Source organism: Schistocerca serialis, chromosome 12 (genome assembly GCF_023864345.2).
Source record: "Schistocerca serialis cubense isolate TAMUIC-IGC-003099 chromosome 12, iqSchSeri2.2, whole genome shotgun sequence".
NCBI lineage: Eukaryota > Metazoa > Arthropoda > Insecta > Orthoptera > Acrididae > Schistocerca > Schistocerca serialis.
In genome coordinates, this window is record NC_064649.1 from 163,232,737 (window position 1) to 163,252,278 (window position 19,542).

Sequence of the window (19,542 nt, forward strand, 5' to 3'; positions counted from 1 at the left end):
TACAGCGCAGAAATTCATTCGCTGGTCTATTTTCCTCTCGCAGTACCGCTACGATATCTTGTATCGGTCCACTGCTAAGCACGGAAACGCCGATGCGTTGTCCCGTTTGCCGGTTGCTGAGGATAAAGCATTCGATTCTTCCGAACTTGCTTGCATGTTCATTGATTCGGAAACCGATGAAGTGGTCGAATCGTTTCCGATTGATTTTCGTCGTGTAGCTACAGCCACAGCTGCTGACCCTGTCCTTGCTACCGTTTTACGTTTTGTTGCTACGCAATGGCCTTTGTCAAAGTCTCGGATCGCGGATCAGTTGGCTCGCCGATTTTTTGCTCACAAGGAGAGACTTTTTGTTCGACGTGGTGTTTTGTTGTTGCGTTCTGATAATGATCAGTCCCGAGTCGTGGTCCCATGTTCGTTACAGTCCTCTGTTTTACGGCTTCTTCACCAAGGACATTGGGGTATAGTGCGAACGAAACAACTTGCTCGTCAGCACTGTACTTGGTTCGGAATCGATGCTGCGATTACGAATATGTGTTCTTCTTGCATGGCGTGTGCCGAACAACAATCCGCACCGCCGCGGAAAGTCTTTGCATGGCCGAAAGCCACTTCCCCTTGGCCACGCTTGCACATTGATTTTGCTGGTCCATTCTGGAATGCTCGATGGTTGGTTCTGGTAGATGCCTTCAGTAATTTTCCTTTTGTTGTCCGGATGTCTTCCACGACGTCCTCCGCCACCATCCAAGCGTTGTCTGCTATCTTTTGCATTGAAGGTCTTCCGCAGACTATTGTTTCCGACAATGGCCCACAATTCATGTCCGCAGAATTTCAGTCATTCTGCCAGGCCAATGGTATTCAACATCTGACATCCGCGCCGTTTTCGCCTCAGTCAAACGGTGCCGCTGAACGATTGGTCCGGACTTTCAAGTCACAGATGTTGAAATTGAAAGAGTCGCATTCTCGGGAGGACGCATTGTTGCTCTTTTTGTCTTCGTATCGCTCTCAGCCCCGAGATGGTCGCTCGCCGGCTGAGTTGCTCCACGGTCGTCCTCATCGCACCTTGATGTCTTTGCTGCATCCGCCGCATCAGGTTCCTGTGCAGCGGCAGACTCCTGCTTTTGCTCCAGGCGACGTTGTATTTTATCGCAACTATCGGGGTTCACGGCGTTGGCTCGCAGGGCGCATTCTTCGCTGCCTCGGCCGCGCGATGTATTTGGTTTTGGGGGCCTCTGGTGAGGTGCGTCGGCATCTCAATCAGCTGCGCCTCTGTCGTCGCTCGGGTTCTGCCGCTCCCCGTCTGCTTTCAGCGACGGTGCCGTCCGGTCAGCGCCCTGGGGACCCATCTACTGGCTCGCCTCATCCCCAGGTGTTACCGACGATGCCTTCCATTTTGCCCCATGGCGGCGCGCCGCCGCAGCCGCAGCCGCCGCCGCCGCCGCCGCCGCCGCCTGTTCTCCCGCCGGCGCCGCCCGCATTCGACGCTCCGCTGCAGCCGCCAAGCGCCTCCCAGGGTCCCGCGCCGCCGCTCGCTTCCCGTGACCAGCTGTCCTCCGCCATGGAACTCTTGCCCGCTCCGGACCACATGACGTCATCGCGCGTCGGGTACCCCGACGCAATGGAGGTCGATCCTTCGGCCCCTCCTGTCTCATTACGGGCGCATACACCGCATATTGACGTGCACCCTGGACTAGGTTTTCAGGCGTTTCCTAGCTCCCCTCGGACCGAATGGCCGGGTGCGGGTGGCACAGCCTCGCCTGTTGTTAGGCTCCCCACCTCATCGCATACGTCAACATGGGGTCCTCCCCACGGCGGGCGGAAGCCTTATCTCACGACCGTTCGCCGATTTGCGTGGGAGGAATGTGGTGTCACCGCCAGACACCACACTTGCTAGGTGGTAGCTTAAATCGGCCGCGGTCCATTTAGTACATGTCGGACCCGCGTGTCGCCACTGTGTGATCGCAGACCTAGCGCCACCACAAGGCAGGTCTCGATATACGATAGAGCACTCGCCCCAGTTGTACGACGACATTGCTAGCGACAATACGGACGAAGCCTTCCTCTCATTTGCCGAGAGACAGTTAGAATAGCCTTCTGCTAAGCCCATGGCTACGACCTAGCAAGGCGCCAATTGTAACAGTGCATGTATCTTACGAGTCGCATTTGTATAGTCAAGAGAGATGTATCACAAGTCCCAGACATTAAAGTTAAGTATAAAGCAGCTACGTACTTTTCTTCATAGCATTAATTACGTAGCCTGTTCCAGTACTTCACGCCCGTCTGCGTTAGTCTAGCGTGCATTTTCAGCCATCTCGATCTACAAGGTGTTGGCCCAGCTGCCGACACATCAGATACATTCACATGCACCGGACATTCACATGCACCGGACATCCCCAAACTCTCTGAATTTTTTGACTACTTCGTAGATAGATGGTTGGAGAATGAAAAATCCCCTTCCAACCTTTGGAGTTGCTACAAACGGCGCCACCGAACCGACGCTGTAGAACGTTGGCACCACAAAATTAATAACATGCTTGCTAAACCGAATCCGAAAATTAATGACGTAATTGGGTGTTTGAAAAGAGAAGCAGAAAATGCAGCGTGCGCCTCAATGAGGGCAGAACTGAGTATGGAAGGCAAACGGAAAAAAACAGTCTACACGAAACGTGATGAAAGGTTGGGAAAAATAGTAAAAAAATACGAAGAGGATGGTGAGATCAAGGATTGCTTGAAAGCCATATCCTACCCACAGAAACTTGACTGAATTTATCAGAAGATGTATAAAGACACAATTGTGTTCAAATGTAAATAGCAACTTATATAAAAAGTAATAAAAATTAAAAAAATATTGACGATGCTTATAAGCTGATTTTAAAAACGCCTAAATGACTTTTGCTCTTTAGCCAGTCCAAAGCTAGGATAAAGTGTAATGGAAATCAGATTATTTTTAAAATACAGTATATGTGTTTTACAATACGCCAAAACAAAACAGCAACTTATATAAAAATAATAAAAATGTAAAAAAATATTGACGATGCTTATAAGCTGATTTTAAACACGCCTAAATGACGTTTGCTCTTTAGCCAGTCCAAAGCCAGGATAAAGTCTGATGGAAACCAGATTATTTTTAAAATACCGTATATGTACTTTACAATACACCAAAAGAAAAGTGAACCCTTTTCAGAGTCAACCCTTTTATAATTATACTTCTCATTCAAGAATCAGCACCCCAATTCCTCCGGAATTTTTATAAATTGAGAGTTAAAATTAAGTGAGATTACTAATCGCCAAGTATAGAGTCACTTGATATTTCGGAGTATTCAAGAAGTGTAGTTGTTATAATGAAAATGATACTGACAATGACTGCTGAATGGTACTGCTAGTGAAGCAAGAGAATGTAATCTCTTGTATTTACTGCAGTTTGAAGTGGTGTGTGGTAAAAACTTAATTCTCTCTCCGTCTGACAGCTGGAAACTCCATCTCGGAAACCCCCAGGTAGCGTCCCTCAACTCTTTTGGCTGCCGGACAAGGAGATTAGCGGACCCGTCCTAGACCCTTTCTGGGCGCAAATCTCACGGGGCGCGTTTTTCAGTACACAGACAAAAACAGAAAGTAGCCGATTTGTTTGCGGTATCTAGATAATATGCCTTTGTCTGCTTGTAGTCCTTGATAAGAAACAAATTTACACGAAAAACAGACTTGTTCAGTCACAGTTTCCACGCTTCATCAGTGACTATTCGTAACACCAAAATACTGATACGATAGCTAATTACAACATGATTTGTGAACAGGCTTCCAAAACAATTCGAATCAACACGAGAATACTAGCGACTTTTTTGTAGTATTCAACCAATTACCACTTTTCGAGATTATGGCTCTGAGCACTATGGGACTTAACATGTCGTCAGTCCCCTAGAACTTAGAACTACTTAAACTTAACTAACCTAAGGACATCACACACATCCATGCCCGAGGCAGGATTCGAACCTGCGACCGTAGCGGTCACGTGGTTCCAGACTGAAGCGCCCAGAACCACACGGCCAAACTGGCCGGCTTTTCGAGAATAGCAACAAATCATGGACGGACGAAGTTTTCTTTCATCCGCCTATTTCTGTTTTTTTCTTTTTTTTTTTAATTCTGTGTGTCTTGAAACTGAAGAGTCAATTTTTTTAAATCTTTGTTCGATTTCTACGTTTATTACAGGAACTAATAGGAACAATAAATCGAAAATCGGTTATTTCAGAAAGAGATTAGTTTGAGCAGTTTTTGACAATGAGGTTAAACTGGCGTGGAAAAAAAACCGTCATAACCGAAAACCAGTTTTTCAGTGATAACGGCCATCACCATCCTGTAGTTTAAGGGCGACGTGAAGTGTGTGCGGGGGCACGAAAAAGTCGTTCTCCATAGTGTCGTGGATTTTGAGGGAGACCTTTAAGAGTTCCACATAGAGTACTGAGGGGCTTGGTGTTTGTGTGTGTGTGTGTGTGTGTGTGTGTGTGTGTGTGTGTGTGTGTGTGTGTGTGTGTTTATTTTATTTTATTTACATGTCAAGATCCGTAGGACCAAATTGAGGAGCAAATCTCCAAGGTCATGGAACGTGTCAGTACATGAACTTATAACATAAAAGTAATAACAGATAAAAATAGATGTTCATGGACCTGAAAGAAAATCAGTCCATAAGTTTAAGCAAACGCTATCAGCAATACAATGAGAATCAGCTTAATTTTTCGAGGAACTCCTCTACAGAATAGAAGGAGTGGCCCATGAGGAAACTCTTCAGTTTCGATTTGAAAGCGCGTGGATTACTGCTGAGATTTTTGAATTCGAGTGGCAGCTTATTGGAAATGGGTGCAGCAGTATACTGCGCACCTTTCTGCACAAGAGTTAAGGAAGTCCGATCCAAATGGAGGTTTGATTTCTGCCGAGTATTAACCGAGTGAAAGCTGCTTATTGTTGTAAATAAACTAATATTGGTAACAAGAAAAGACAATAAGGAATATACATATTGAGAGGCCAATGTCAAAATACCCAGACTCGTGAACAGAGGTCGACAAGAAGTTCTGAACTCACACCACTTATTGCCCGAACCGCCCGTTTCTGAGCCTAAAATATCCTTCTAGAATGGGAAGAGTTACCCCAAAACATAATACCATACGACATAAGTGAATGAAAATCAGCGAAGTAGACTTATTTACGTGTCGAAATATCACTCACTTTTGATACCGTTCGAATAGTGAAAATGGTGGTATTAAGTCTTTGAACAAGATCCTGAACGTGGGCTTTCCACAGCTTACTATCTATCTGAACACCTAGGAATTTGAACTGTTCGGTTTCACTAATCATATGCCCGTTCTGTGAGATTAAAACGTCAGGCTTTGTTGAACTGTGTGTAAGAAACTGTAAAAACTGAGTCTTACTGTGATTTAACGTTAGTTTATTTTCTACAAGCCATGAACTGAGGTCATGTACTGCACTACTTGTGAAAGGTATGTGCTGGGATTCGATCAGGATAGATCCAGTGAAAAATGTCGATAGTTCCCAACCGCAAGGTTGGACGAGTAGTACATGTTCGAGTAGTAAGATCTTTGACAGCTAACAGAGCTAGGTGCACGCGGTAAAAGTGGTGAGGAGATGCGCAGATACAGCAGACGTGTTTCGAGTCGGAGCTAGATGCCTGCAGGAGGCAGCCGGGTCGTGACAGCATCAAAGTAAGACTTGGCGCTACGCACGTAATAAGCTATATACTGAGCGAAACTCGGCACATACCTGGGGAAACTAGAAAGAATAATTAATAAAATAGGTTTTCTTTGGTTAAATAATGCCTAAAAGCTAGGTAGAAATCCCATTGTTGATGCAATAAGCGTTTTGTGAAACTTTCTCGTAAATCCATGCTATAGAAGTTTTTTTTTAGTTTTTCACATGTGCCTTAAAAGTTTGAACAATAAATATCTTTTTAGATAAAATTAGACTTTCACCTCACACCTTATGTCGTTCTCCGCATCCTGTGCTTGCATTGAACCAAAAGGTACATTAAAGTTACCACGAGTAAAGCTAAAAATTTCATGTATCAGAGTAAAATAATCTATATGCCATTGCACGGTTGGCAAATTATTCAGATCAGGACAGAATTTTTATTAAGTAACAAACAGGGCCAAAATGAGTAAATTATCTAGAATGGCAATTCTATGCCATTGCACTATGGCTAAGTTGAATATATGTTTTATTATCGGCTAAACGGGAAGGAGTGCGCAAGCTAAGTCCACAGACGCAGTCAGATGCAGGTTGGTGACTTTCATTTATTTTTACCACTAAACTTTCATGCAGTCAGATGTGTATTTTGAGTATTAATTTTCCAACAATATTTTCATGCAGTCAGATAAAGTTCAGTTCAGTTAAATACGCAGTCAGATGCAAGTTTTACTAAAGACTAAAGCAGTCACATGCAGTTCAGTCTAGTTTAAATAGAGAAGTTTTTATTAACAACACTTTCACTTGAAACCGAGTCAATGTTGCACACAACATCCTTTACTACCAAGCTAGTGTCATCAGCAAACAGAAATATTTTAGAGTTACCCATAATACTAGACGGCATATCATTTATATAAATAAGGAACAGGAGCGGCCCCAATACTGATCCCTGGGGATGTCTGTGTGTGTGTTGTGTGTGTGTGTGTGTGTGGAGTGCCGACTGGGGCAGCCGTTCGGAGAACAGTGTATGTAGAGTTTAAGCGCTGCCTGGTAGGTACGTATCTGGAGGAAATCACACGTGTCCATCACGGGCGGCGTTTAGGGGCGCAATTAGGCGGTCGCTACGCAGTGCTATCCGGTTTCACGTCTATCTCTCTCTCTCTCTCTCTCTCTCTCTCTCTCTCTATCGCGTTCCTCCTCCCCTCTCCTTCCTCTTTATGGCCCCCCGCTACGAAAATCGACGGCGGAGGTTCCGATCGGTCGATCCGGACGTCTTCGAGATTAAGAGCGGGCCCCGTGGACTGAAGACGTTAGCATTAATAACGTCGGCCCGATGCGAGGGCCTATCATTAGAGGCGCTGCTCTCTTCTGGGAGGGGAGGGGGTGGGGCGGTGGTGGGGGTAAAAGAGCACGCGGGCGGCGCTGGCTTTCTTACCACAGCGCCCTCTGTGTTTGTGGGTGTGAGCAAGCGCGGCCCGAGAGACGAGCGCGCGAGCTTCGACACACACACACACACACACACACACACACACACACACACTTGACAATAATGTCGGACAAGGCGACGACGCACAAGTGGGGGGCTTTGATGAGGAAAATGAAAATGCAGAGTGTGAGAACGAGAGAAAACAAAGGGGGAGAGGACAGCGAGACTAATGGACGGAACAGCGTAGGGAGGGGAAAAAAAAGGCAGAGGGAGGAGGTAGGGGACGGAAATAACAATATAAATAATAAAAACGGGGAAGAACAGCGCCACGGGGAAACACAGACGCATTCCTGCCGGCGGCTGCGGCTGCATCGCGCATAGTCACTGCCCGCCACAAAAAACCTCGCCGTCTCTCTCTCTCTCTAGACTAGGCGAGGGGAAGGGAGGTGAGGTGAAGTGTAACGGAACGCGCGAGGGCCTCACAGCACAAACTAAGTTATTTTCAGATATCAGTAACGGTTATTTATAAAGTTTATCAATAACTGCTAGAAATGACTTATTCTTGCTACCAAATCCACCAACACCGAGAATAAGTTAGCGCAGATGACGTTGTTTATCAGTGAAGCAGCGACAGAACACGTAGCAGTTATTGTGCCATGGTACCACGAAAATAGATTAAGGGAAGGCAAACCTAAGTTTCTAGCATTTATAGACTTAGAGAAAGCTTTTGACAATGTTGACTGGAATACTCTCTTTCAAATTCTAAAGGTGGCAGGGGTAAAATACAGGGAGCGAAAGGCTATTTACAATTTGTACAGAAACCAGATGGCAGTTATAAGAGTCGAGGGACATGAAAGGGAAGCAGTGGTTGGGAAGGGAGTAAGACAGGGTTGTAGCCTCTCCCCGATGTTATTCAATCTGTATATTTAACAAGAAGTAAAGGAAATAAAACAAAAATTCGGAGTAGGTAATAAAATCCACGGAGAAGAAATAAAAACTTTCAGGTTCGCCGATGACATTGTAATTCTGCCAGAGACAGCAAAGGACTTCGAAGAGCAGTTGAACGGAATGGACAGTGTTTTGAAAGGAGGACATAAGATGAACATCAACAAAAGCAAAACGAGGATAATGGAATGTAGTCGAATTAAGTCGGGTGATGCTGAGGGAATTAGATTAGGAAATGAGACACTTAAAGTAGTAAAGGAGTTTTGCTATTGGGGGAGTAAAATTACTGATGATAGTCGAAGTAGAGAGGCAATAAAATGTAGACTGGCAATGACAAGGAAAGCGTTTCTGAAGAAGAGAAATCTGTTAACATCGAGTATACATTTAAGTGTCAAATGGTTCAAATGGCTCTGAGCACTACGCGACTCACCTTCTGAGGTCATCAGTCGCCTAGAACTTACAACTAATTAAACCTAACTAACCTAAGGACATCACACACATCCACGCCCGAGGCAGGATTTGAACCTGCGACCGTAGCGGTCACGCGGTTCCAGACTGAAGCGCCTTTAACCGCACGGCCACACCGGCCGGCATTTAAGTGTCAGGAAGTTGTTTCTGAAAATATTTGTATCGAGTGTAGCCATGTATGCAAGTGAAACATGGACGATAAATAATTTGGACAAGAAGAGAATAGAAGCTATCGAAATGTGGTGCTACAGAAGAATGTTGAAGATTAGATGAGTAGATCACATAACTAATGAGGACGTATTGAATAGGATTGGGGAAAAGAGGAGTTTGTGGCACAACTTGACAAGAGGAAGGGACCGGTTGTAAGACATGTTCTGAGGCATAAAGGGATCACAAATTTAGCACTGGAGGGCAGCGTAGAGGGTAAAAATGGTAGAGGGAGACCAAGAGATGAATACACTAAGCAGATTCAGAAGGATGTAGGTTGCAGTAGGTACTGGGAGATGGAGAAGCTTGCACAGGATAGAGTAGCATGGAGAGCTGCATCAAACCGGTCTCTGGACTGAAGACCACAACAACAACAACAACAACAACAACAACATATCTGTACATCGACATCTTGTCGGCAGATCTAATCTGGACACCCCCATGTAACACGGAACTGGGCGTGGAGCCGCTAGGAGAGGAGGAGGCGGAGACTGTTGAGATGTCAGAAGAGGAGCAGTAATAGGAGAACCGTTCGATCAAGAGAGCTGAGTGACTTCGGAACGTGGACCACACTGGATGCCACCCGAGTAACAAATCTATCGTGAACACTTCAGCCCTTCTGAAGGATCCCGGGTGGACTGTCGGTGATGCGACTGTGAAATGGAAACGCGAAGGAAGAGCCATAGCCGAACCGAGACGAGGCGGGTTTCATGTGCAGAGACAGATCGTCAAACATTGTGGTGGGAGGTTGAAAAAAGACCCACGAGATCAGCGGAAGGAGTCACACCTGAGTTCCAAACGCGCTAGCAGTAGTGCAGCTAGCACAGTGACTGTTCGTATGGACTTAAAGGGAATGGGGTACAATGGTGGAACACCCACAGGTCTCTACTGTGAACGAGGAATAGGAACATATTTTACAACACTGTGTACTGAGCAAAGTAGAGGAACACTTCGGAGACGATGGCCCCTCTGAGGCGATGGTTTGTTGTCAGTAACATTCGTGATGAAGTGGACTGACCTGTCCAGAGTGCTGAGCAGAACCCAATGGAAAGTCTTTGGGATGAGTTGGAACGCAGCTTCAGGCCATCGCTACGTTCTGTGGTTTGGCCCTTGGGAAGGATGGCTGCAGCCACTCCCCCACATATGGAGTTGAAGGCGTCATCAAAGAGTCCAGCCGTCATCAAGGCGAAGGATGGAGACCCATCCCCCTCCTCCCCCCCCCCCCCCCCCCGGCCGCAATATAAGCCTACTAATAGATGTTCGGATACCTTTGATGAGACAGTGTACGTCCCAGGAAGCTGCTCTAAGCGTCTGGGTGTCCATGTACAATATTTCTGGTGCTACTTCGGGAATGGATTTCTCATAAAACAAGAAGAAAAAAAATCTAGTTAACATAGGCTCTACAATGCATACCTTAAGAGCAATGAGCACTTCTTCATCCTCGATACTGTGCTACAAATCTCTTGTACTCCAAGCTCTTTGCTACTAAGGTATCTGGTCTCTTTGTTCGGTACAAAATAGAAGTTTCTAAGTTAACGCAATCGACAAGTACGCCATATTACGGCTCATGTTTCGGCTATCGAAAACTCACTTATTGGCCGTTTTATGTGCCACGTAGCTGATCTTCGAAGCTTAGTGTTTAGTGACGAGGCAACATTCCATAATGTGAGAATATGGCGTACAACACAACCACATGAAGTTATGCAACATGAGAGGGACTCTCCAAAATTTAATGTGTTTTGTGCAGTTTCACCGGAAGAGGTGAACGGTCCAGTGCTCTTTGCCGAGAAAATTGTTATGGGAACTACATACCTCGATATGCTTCAGAACAGTTGGAGAGCCACTTACCAGAATGGGGCACCGCCACACTGGCATCTGGAACTGCGGGGATTTTTAAATCACAGGACTGCTGAACGAGAGATCGGTAGCACTGGACCAAATGATTCAGCCTTACGTTACTGGCCCTAAAGATCACCGGACCTGACTGTATGTGACTATTTCTTGTGGGGGTTTGCAAAAGACTCTGTTTATATGTCCCCATTACCAACAACAATTAATGAACTCAGACACCGCATAACAGCAGCTGTGGAAGCTGTAACTCGAGACACGCACGCTGCAGTGTGGGAACAGTTTGTATACTGCACTGACACATGCCGTGCATCTCAAGAGGGCATATTGAACACCCATCAAAATGTGTGAAAAAAAACTTTTTGAGTTTCCCGTTCATCAAAAAACGAGATTCATTGTATATGTTTGTTAGTTTCAGAAATATAGACGTGTCAAATCGAATGTATCCTTTTAATACACCCCCTATAATACCGACATAGTGGAAGACAATTTTTGACCATTAATTTTTGAAATATGTGTAAAATATGTAAGGGTTAAACTGGATGAAGTTTCACAGCATTTATGAACAATAAAGCATGGTGAAAGATGTTGAACATTGTCAGGGAAATAGATGTTAATGCGTGGGAAACATTTTGAAGAACAAGAAATAGGAATGGAAGAGCAACAGCGAAGTCGTCCGATTAGGGAGGGTTTAATATAAAGATGCATTGTTTCATTTCTACTATTAAATCTGTGTATTGAAGGAGCAATGACGGAGAGAAAGGGTCTACATTTTATATCCTCTGTACTTCGACCATCATCAGTTATTTTGCTCTCCAAATAGCAAAACTCCTTTACTATTTGAAGTGTCTATTTCCTAATCTAATATTCTCAACATCACCCGACTCAATTCGACTACATTCCATTATACTCGTTTTGCTTTTGTTGATGTTCATCTTATATCCTCCTTTCAAGACACTGTCCGTTCCGTTCAACTGCTCTTCCAAGTCCTTTGCTGTCTCTGACAGAATTACAATGTCATCGGCGAACCTCAAAGTTTTTATTTCTTCTCCATGGATTTTAATACCTACTCCGAATTTTTCTTTTGTTTCCTTTACTGCTTGCTCAATATACAGATTGAATAACATCGGGGAGAGGCTACAACCCTGCCTCACTCCCTTCCCAACAACTGCTTCCCTTTCATGTCCCTCGACTCTTATAACTGCCATCTGGTTTCTGTACAAATTGTAAATAGCCTTTCGCTCCCTTTAGAATTTGAAAGAGAATATTCCAGTCAACATTGTCAAAAGCTTTCTCTAAGTCTACAAATGCTAGAAATGTAGGTTTGCCTTTCCTTAATCTTTCTTCTAAGATAAGTCGTAAGGTCAGTATTGCCTCACGTGCTCCAGTATTTCTACGGAATCCAAACTGATCTTCCCCGAGGTCGGCTTCTACTAGTTTTTCCATTCGTCTGTAAAGAATTCGTGTTAGTATTTTGCAGCTGTGGCTTATTAAACTGATCGTCGGTAATTTTCACATCTGTCAACACCTGCTTTCTTTGGGATTGGTATTATTACATTCTTCTTGAAGTCTGAGGGTACTTCGCCTGTTTCATACATCTTGCTCACCAGATGGTAGAGTTTTGTCAGGACTGGCTCTCCCAAGACTGTCAGTAGTTCTAATGGAATGTTGTCTACTCCCGGGGCCTTGTTTCGACTCAGGTCTTTCAGTGCTCTGTCAAACTCTTCACGCAGTATCTTATCTCCCATTTCATCTTCATCTACATCCTCTTCCATTTCCATAATATTGTCCTCAAGTACATCGCCCTTGTATAGACGCTCTATATACTCCTTCCACCTTTCTGCCTTCCCTTCCTTGCTTAGAACTGGGTTGCCATCTGAGCTCTTGATATTCATACAAGTGGTTCTCTTCTCTCCAAAGGTCTCTTTAATTTTCCTGTAGGCAGTATCTATCTTACCCACAGTTAGATAAGACTCTACATCCTTACATTTGTCCTCTAGCCATCCCTGCTTAGCCATTTTGCACTTCCTGTCGATCTCGTTTTTGAGACGTTTGTATTCCTTTTTGCCTGCTTCATTTACTGCTTTTTTATATTTTCTCCTTTCATCAATTAAATTCAATATTTCTTCTGTTACCCAAGGATTTCTACTAGACCTCGTCTTTTTACCTACTTGATCCTCTGCTGCCTTCACTATTTCATCCCTCAAAGCTACCCATTCTTCTTCTACTGTGTTTCTTTCCCCCATTCCTGTCAATTGATCCCTTTTGCTCTCCCTGAAACTTTGTACAACCTCTGGTTCTTTCAGTTTATCCAGGTCCCATCTCCTTAAATTCCCACCTTTTTGCAGTTTCTTCAGTTTTAATCTACAGGTCATAACCAATACATTGTGGTCAGAGTCCACATCTGCCCCTGGAAATGTCTTACAATTTAAAACCTGGTTCCTAAATCTCTGTCTTACCATTATATAATCTATCTGATACCTTTTAGTATCTCCAGGGTTCTTCCATGTATACAACCTTCTATCATGATTCTTAAACCAAGTGTTAGCTATGATTAAGTTGTGCTCTGTGCAAAATTCTACCAGGCCGCTTCCTCTTTCATTTCTTAGCCCCAATCCATATTCACCTACTATGTTTCCTTCTCTCCCTTTTCCTACACTCGAATTCCAGTCACCCATGACTATTAAATTTTCGTCTCCCTTCACTATCTGAATAATTTCTTTTATTTCATCATACATTTCTTCAATTTCTTCGTCATCTGCATATAAACTTGTACTACTGTAGTAGGTGTGGGCTTCGTATCTATCTTGGCCACAATAATGCGTTCACTATGCTGTTTGTAGTAGCTTACCCGCATTCCTATTTTCCTATTCATTATTAAACCTACTCCTGCATTACCCCTATTTGACTTTGTGTTTATAACCCTGTCGTCATCTGACCAGAAGTCTTGTTCCTCCTGCCACCGAACTGCACTAATTCCCACTATATCTAACTTTAACCTATCCATTTCCCTTTTTAAATTTTCTAACCTACCTGCCCGATTAAGGGATCTGACATTCCACGCTCCGATCCGTAGAACGCCAGTTTTCTTTCTCCTGATAACGACATCCTCTTGAGTAGTCCCCGCCCGGAGATCCGAATGGGGGACTATTTTACCTCCGGAATATTTTACCCAAGAGGACGCCATCATCATTTAATCATACAGTAAAGCTGCATGCCCTCGGGAAAAATTACGGCCGTAGTTTCCCCTTGCTTTCAGCCGTTCGCAGTACCAGCACAGCAAGGCCGTTTTGGTTAATGTTACATGGCCAGATCAGTCAATCATCCAGACTGTTGCCCTTGCAACTGCTGAAAAGGCTGCTGCCCCTCTTCAGGAAACACGCGTTTGTCTGGCCTCTCAACAGATACCCCTCCGTTGTGGTTGCACCTACGGTACGGCTATCTGTATCGCTGAGGCACGCAAGCCTCCCCACCAACGGCAAGGTCCATCGTTCGGTAATGTTAAGAAGTACCCCGAGACATGAAGAAGATTGTAGGAATTCCTATTTCTAACAACGCGGGTGCTGATAGGTGTGAATACTCCCGAACTATCAGCTTAATACGTCGTAGTTCCAAAATACTGACACGAACTGTTTACTTAGAATGCAAAAACTAGCAGAGGAGAGTTCCGAGGAAGACCACTTGGGGTTGAGGAAATATGTAGGAACACGTGACGCAATACTGACCTTTATGTGTCCTCTGTAGTGTAGGACAAAGCCGTCAGTCTTAGGCAGCGGATCATGGAATAAGCGTGGCGTGGAGCTGTTTACAAAAACCTTCGTTGTAGGAAGTTACGGGAAATGATCACGACGTTAAATAACGACAGTGTAGATTCCTTTAAGCATGTGCGGTAGCGGCGAAAGTAACATCACTAAAGGAAGCGGCACGCGAAGATTCGGCTGAATGTTTGCTGCGTGCATTCTAAGCTCCTGCGCAGTTCTGACTACTCACTACTGACAACGCTGTCATCAGCAGCTGAGTCTGAATGAAGACACTCTCACGGACTCAATCGCAACTGCACAGAAGGCATCCCTCTCAGTGTTCGCAGTGTAACTGATCCACTGCCGAGTTACTGTATTTTGTCATCACGTTTCTTCGTTCTTCCTCGCCGATACGTTTCTTCATCTTGTTTAACATTCACAATTTTTTGTTATCTTAGAAATATGTAGAACTTTTTAATCACAAAATTTTGTAACAGCTATGTTATAAATATAGTGGTTTGCTTCTCGCAACAAAACCGAACGGGCGACAAGTGAGGGTCTGACACGCAATCGCAACTTGAAGCGTCACGTTTGCTTATAAATATCTCATTATAGCGACGTCTTTCTGGGTTCCGGTTTCGAGCAAATGAAAATATTCTCAGGATTTTCTTCGCATAATGTGCCCCCTCTGAATTCAATTACAAAGCAGTTTCCCGCATGTCTAAAAGTTGGTAACATCGTCACGAAATGCATTTTCGCAAATTTTCCGTAAATCGTTGTTGCATATAAAATATGAGTGAAAAAGGTAGTGGAGCTCTTCTAGAAGACAACGAGGGCAGTTCCATGTTTGTACATGGAGTACTTCGCAAGTTTGAGCGAGCTGAGTGGAATGAAAGATTATAAATGTGTTCTGTGAGGGAGATGACAACTTTATCCCATTGCGCCACGTTTCAATGACCAACATATCAGTTTTGAGTAGTTTGGAAGACCGTTTCGTGATAGCTTGTTGGTATAAAGGGCGTTCAGAAATTCCCGCTACAAACTTTTAGGATTTGTAGAGGGGAGTGAGTACATAATAGATAGAAACCCAAAAGCCCGGAAACGTAGCGTTTCAGTTCTACCACGGTTTCAGTTCAGATGTTTAATTCATCCACTTCAGCTTGAGTGATCGAATTAGACGTGATTCAATATAATAATTAGATAACAATTGGAAAGAAAACATCCATTTACATACTGTACGAACAGTATGCTGGGTTCTTTTTTTTGTTTTGGAACAGTGTAAACACGTCATGTCTTTACGTTTTCATACAAACAAGCGATAAATGAATGATTCGTTATGTTTCCTTTCGAATTGTCACCAGATAACCGTACTGCGCCACGCCTAATTCAGTTCTGCAAGGAGAATTGGATAAGCTAAACGTCTGAACGAAAACGGTACGTTTCCCAACATGCATTCCTATTCGAAATATATTATGTACTCTCTCTTCTCTACGAGTACTACAAGTTTATAACACCAGGTATACCGCGGATGGGAGGCCGCAATTAGAGCGATGTACAGCGCCTTTCGCTTAGCCTGTCGGCCGCGCGGTGGTGCGTTGAGTGCTGCCTACCCGGCAGGCGACCTCCCCGCCCGTTGTGCCAGTCCTCTGTATCTGGCGGCCCATCGCGACCGTAATGACGGGTTTGTTTTAACGGCGCGCGCCGGGCCAAAATAATAACTAACCCGTCCGCCCGAGAGTTAGGGCAGGGCAGTCGGGACACACACAGCACAATACAGCACGGCGCGCCACTACAGCAGACGTATGGCGACGGCTCACTCACGCCGCCGTCGCCGGCTCCCACACAAACACATGCAGAACGAAAGCCGCGCCTGCTGCGGCTACGTGAAACTTTCGTAAATGTGAGGCAGGGCGGCCAGTCAGCTAACGAGGCAAACCAGTTAGGTGCCAGTGGCGCGCCACGCGAGTGATTTGGAGTTAGTGACGTCCTTAGTCAACCTAATCAATATGTACCAACAAAAGTCTAAAAGACAATGGTGCTGACAGCCTTACTGGTACACTGACGTGGTGTGTTGAGGGTGTTTCAGAGTTAAAATATATATATATATGTACAAAATTTGTTCCGAGGATACGGTGCCATACGAAAAACTGTGGCTCAAACATCACAGGCAATATGGGGACACCCGCAGCCTGAGTATTCACCAACAACTGTATCTGGAATAAACTGGGTGCTACCAGTGTGGTATGCACATTATTTTGTTCACACTTTAAATTCTGTTTCTTACATAAATATCGAAATGCAAAGTTCGCACAGAGCAAAAACGTGTAGTTGCGTAATCTCTGACTATCGCCGCTATATCTTCGTGTTGCTACACCGCCTTCGCTTCTTGGCTGAGGACAGTAGCAAAGCTACACGCATTCTAAATTGAGCAGTGTTGAGTACCGAATGTATTTTGAAGAATGGCCAGGGAATTTCCTTTATAATATTGTTAGACGAGATTGATGGAACTGCAGTACGAATTTTTAATGCACTCGTGCACAGACAAGCTAAGGAGATTATTTGTTTTTCTGGAATGTTGAGAGATTGAGGTAAGCATACAAGTCCATGGCATTGGTTTGTGTTACTGAGATTGTAGCTCAGATGGTAGAACTATTAAATGGAATGATTGATCTGACAGGTAGATGAGATTCTCCCTGCTTAAGGTTATTTCTTGAAGTCATGTTCTGTAACTACTAGTGCGAATATTCAGTTCATTTTTAAAGCATTACTTTTGAGTTCAGAGTTTCATTTGAATTTTGTCAGTGAATTTTGTCAGAAGTCGTTTGCTACCAGTCAAAATTACCACCCTTCATTCAATTTACTATGTACGTACGCACATTGTAGTCTGTGGTACGAAATTTTCGCACTTTTTTGTAATGATTCTTTGCTACTGCATCCTGCGCTCAGCTTTCGAGAAATCTTCAAAGGCGTTTGTCGATACACGTGGAAAGCGAAAATACAGTTTAGGACCAGGAAGTTTTTCGTAAGAACAATTAAGCATTTATTTCCGCAGCCAGGTTACTGAGTACTGAAGGAAGTATTGCATTTTTATAGAAACAGTTAGCGTCAGTTTGTAGACGGTGTTGAACAAACCATATCAGGTCTTTGTATAATTCGGTAAATGGCTCTGAGCACTATGGGACTTAACATCTATGGTCATCAGTCCCCTAGAACTTAGAACTACTTAAACCTATCTAACCTAAGGACATCACACAACACCTAGTCATCATGAGGCAGAAAAAATCCCTGACCCCGCCGGGAATCGAACCCGGGAACCCGGGCGCGGGAAGCGAGAACGCTACCGCACGACCACGAGCTGCGGACAATTCGGTAAAGTAAGAGTTGTGTACAGAACACGGATTTATGGTAGGAATCGATTTGTTTGGTAATCTTTTTTGAGAAGTTCTAGTGTGCAGTTTGGGGAAGGTTCACTCAGACAGCGAGAAGCAGACAAGCGGTCACGTTACACATGGGGTCCGGCGAACTGCGCTGGCGGCGAAAGCAGCACTCACGCTGGGCCTTAAGCTCCTGCTGAATGTGGATCAGCGTTTTATAACTACACGGCTTTCCCTTCCACACACATGTCAACTGTTACCAGATGCAGATGGATTACTTCTATCAGTCGGGCACTATGGCCGCAACAATGATGGCCGCTTCACCTCTCATCGCATCCATGCGTGCTCTCCCGTCCGGAACCCACACCTCGGTCGCAATAAGGCAGAGAATTACTTTAGTATACTGCTGTAGACGTTGCTTTTCTCCTCGCAAAACACATAAGGAGACAACATTTTCGTAGACATTTAATTAACGAAACGTGTATTATTACACATTAACTGTGGGAGGAAGCTGCGAAGAATGTTGTTTTCATACGTTCGGGTCCAAGTTTTGGGTGCTGGCCACCTAAGCAAATCTTAAGTCGAATAAAATCAAGGCGACGGTTCACGCAATTTTTGTGTTACGTAACTTTTTACGGATTGGTGATGGTACGCATTCAAATTCTTCTGTGCAGTACAATGTACTGTAGACCGGCCTGTTCGGAATTCACAACTTCTCCGAGAACTCCAACAACCTGGTATTACACAATGTCCAGCAAATTAGTAAAAGGTTTTGCTGGCTATTTTTTACAGAAACATTGTCAAAAGCTTTCTTTAAGTCTACAAATGTTAGAAACGTAAGTTTGCCTTTTCTTAATCCAGCTTCCAAGATAAGCCATAGGGTCAGTATTGTCTCACGTGTTGCAACATTTCTACGGAATCAAAACTGATCTTCCCCCAGGTCGGCTTCTACTAGTTTTTCCATTCGTCTGTAAAGAATTCGCGTTAGTATTTTGCAGCTGTGACTTATTAAACTGATAGTTCGGTAATTTTCACATCTGTCAACACCTGCTTTCTTTGGGATTGGAATTATTATATTCTTCTTGAAGTCTGAGGGTATTTTGCCTGTATCATACATTTTGCTCACCAGATGGTAGACTTTTGTCAGGACTGGCTCTCCCAAGGCTGTCAGTAGTTCTAATGGAATGTTGTCTACTCCCGGGGCCTTGCTTCGACTTCGGTCTTTCAGTGCTCTGTCAAACTCTTCACGCAGTATCATATCTCCCATTTCATCTTCATCCTCTTCCATTTCCATAATATTGTCCTCAAGTATGTCGCCCTTGTATAGACCCTCTATATACTCCTTCCACCTTTTTGCTTTCCCTTCTTTGCTTAGAACTGGGTTTCCATCTGAGCTCGTGATATTCAGACAAGTGGTTCTCTTTTCTCCAAAGGTGTCTTTAATTTTCCTGTAGGCAGTATGTATCTTACCCCTGGTGAGATAAGCCTCTACATCTTTACATTTGTCCTTTAGCCATCCCTGCTTAGCCATTTAGCACTTCCTGTCGATCTCATTTTTGAGACGTTCGTTTTCCTTTTTACCTGCTTCATTTACTGCATTTTTATATTTTCATCTTTCATGAATCAAGTTCAATATTTCTTCTGTTACCCAAGGATTCCTAGAAGCCCTCGTCTTTTTACCTACTTGATCCTCTGCTGCTTCCACTATTTCATCTCTCAAAGCTACCCATTCTTCTTCTACTGTACTTCTTTCCCCCATTCCTGTCAATTGTTCCCTTATGCTCTCCCTGAAACTCTGTACAACCTCTGGTTTAGTCAGTTTATCCAGGTTCCATCTCCTTAAATTCCCACT

The 19,542-nt window shown here is 44.2% G+C and overlaps 1 protein-coding gene across 1 annotated transcript in view; it reads right to left on the bottom strand.

Moving 5' to 3' along the window:
• Nucleotides 1-19,542, bottom strand: part of LOC126428019 (transcriptional activator cubitus interruptus) — a gene marked incomplete at its 5' end in the record, with an annotated part of 197,882 nt that overhangs the window by 168,462 nt on the left and 9,878 nt on the right. The gene's annotated exons all lie outside the window — the stretch shown is intronic.